The sequence below is a fragment of the Rhinolophus sinicus genome, chromosome 3 (assembly GCF_057876585.1).
Source record: "Rhinolophus sinicus isolate RSI-liver-muscle chromosome 3, RSI-T2T, whole genome shotgun sequence".
Classification (NCBI taxonomy): Eukaryota; Metazoa; Chordata; class Mammalia; order Chiroptera; family Rhinolophidae; genus Rhinolophus; species Rhinolophus sinicus.
The window spans coordinates 124,495,503-124,498,072 of NC_142503.1; the positions used below are offsets into that span (position 1 = coordinate 124,495,503).

At 32.5% G+C, this 2,570-nt stretch overlaps 1 non-coding gene across 1 annotated transcript; it reads right to left on the minus strand.

Annotated features, from left to right (window-relative positions):
* Positions 1-697: 697 nt before the first annotated feature.
* On the minus strand, positions 698-907 carry LOC148758567 (Nuclear RNase P). The gene has a single exon (XR_016020968.1).
* Between the last annotated feature and the right edge of the window lie 1,663 nt (positions 908-2,570).

Genomic DNA, 2,570 nt, shown 5'->3' on the forward strand with positions numbered 1-2,570 from the left:
TTCACTAAATATTAAACACTTTTCTCTGTGACCAAATGCTTGAAAAATTTTCAAAAGTTCATTTTTACGACAGCCAAGCTCTATTCAAGGAGATTCTTCTTTTTAGAAATAGCCCTTGAGATAAAATTAAGTTCTGCTCTCCTGCTGATCATTTTTCCCGTGCTCATTTGTCCAAGTATTAAAAAAATAGTTATTAATAAAGTTCAAACAGTATACTACAATTAAGAGGAATTTTCAACATCTGATTGAGAATAACGGGGTCTTTCTGAGTGGACTTACATGGCATACCACTTAAATCTTGCGATTTTCAGTTTTCAAATATTTGTCTCAGTTGAATAGTTGAAGCAACATCTTTTGTTGTTGTTAAAAATAAAGTGAGATGCTTTTGTGAAAAAAATTCCAGTCTAAAACAAAACTGGAGGATATAAAATGGAAAATATCAATTATGTGCTCTCAGGGGGTGGGGGGGAATGAAAGGACTGAGAGACTGATTTCCCATAAATGCCTGATCGACAAAAAACAAACCAAAAAAAAGAAAAAAAAAAGAAAAAAAAAGAAACCTGATAATACTGAAATTTTCTTAAACAATAGGGAGTTAGTCAGGGGTTTCCTCATATCAACCCTGGGAAGTTTTGCTTATGGTTTCCAGAGATATGAACAAGAAATGACCCAGGTTGAGTTGACCTAGCAAAATAAGCTGAATTGAGTTTTGTTGGTATGATTGGACTAGTTTTGTCTGCTCGGGGACTTTTCAAAGCTGGTCTCTGACTGAACTTTCTCTTCTTTACATTCCCCGCCCATAAGTACAGCCTCATCTGTAGCTTGCTATACTTTACATTTCCCAAATTGCAATTCTCTGCTATTCCCGAATAAACTCATCTTTTAGACAAGTTTGAGCTTGCCTCAGTTTACCTCTTTATTTAGGCTGACACTTTAGAAGGAACTTCAGAAGGAAATTCTAAATTACAACTATGCATCTATATTCACACATCTACCTTATTGAATTTCATCCTGCAGTCTCCTCTTATGGCCTCTGTCCAACCCTGTCTGGTTGTATTGATTTCTATTATTAAGTCTTCTCTTTGTAATGATCTGTTCTTGGTCCACCATTTTCATCATCCATTCTTAGAATGATTTATCCTTCCCGCATTGGCTGTCTGGTCCCTACATTTTTTTCTCTCTTATACATGTTATTTGGGTTATTTGTAAATGACATAAAGATTAACAAATATTTTGCACACTAATAATTTATAAAAAATAAACAATTTTTTTGTGATAGCTTTTCTAATATGTATTGAAACACTATCATTAGCAAAGAGGGTGGGGGAATACATTGCATACTTATTGATTTCTTTGGGTGTTTAAAATGTGAGGAGGCATTTGATATGATCATAAATAAATGTTAGAAGCCATTTTATAGAATCTGACAAAGTGATTCCAAATTCAGTTTCAGTTTTAGAGAACATTAAATAACAGTTGAAATAATAGTAATGAGGAAAGGGAAGTCAACATTTGCCAGTTCATACAATATTTATGACCTAAAGGGACAATAATTAAAATAGTAGATGAGGCCACATCTAGATGGAACACAGAAAAGAATCTGTGTTCCAAAAATAAAACTTTTACATTTAATAATTTAACATGTAATAAAGGAAATATAGACCATTATCCACACATTAAAGGAAAATACATCCCTATTAAATTAGAGTTAAAGAAAAAAAATACATACATGACTTCATAAATATTTTTAAATTAATGCAGATATGCCTTGTTATTTGAATTCTCACTATCTTCATGTTCACTAAGATGACTCCCAAATATTTTATTCAAAACGATGTGAATATAAAACTTTCTATAATGAATTGGCTTACATGTGCCAGTGCAAAGTGCTTAAGTGGTACATTTTTGGTATGAGAATATACAATGAAGGCAGTTAGTTGTATCGCAAAGGACCCAAAGGACCATGTTCTGTTTGCCCCAAAGGACCATGTTCTGAACAAACCTTGGACATTTAATCTTTTACATACCTTTCTCACTGTCACAAATCACTGAACAGCAGCAGGAACTGCAGCCTCCATTTTCTTTCTCCTGCCAGCAAACCTCACTCAAGCCTCTCTTCATTTGGTCAATAACCACTTTTTAAAATATTTGGTGCTATTTTATTTTTCTAAGTGCTTTTTGCACTCATCATGTATCTTTAACATTTTTCTTTCTATCCACATTACAGTATATAGTCATTGTGGAGTCGAAGCAATCTAATTCATCGTGTGCACACATGTATCTCTTTAAATCTGTTTTAGTGAAAAGGTAATTGGTGTTTTAAACAACTTAGATAATACTTTTGATTTTCTAAAATAAACAATAATTATTAACTAATTGATAATACCGACTCTCTTCTCTCTGCCAAATACCTGACAAGTTTATCCATATTAGTATTGCCTTTATTTAGGTCTTCTCTTGTTTCCTTTTTAAGACTTTAAATAACATGCTGGAGCACAGATTTACATTTACCTCAATTTTTCAATAGAAACACTATTTTGTAAAATAAAATAAGACTCTTAGTACTCCAA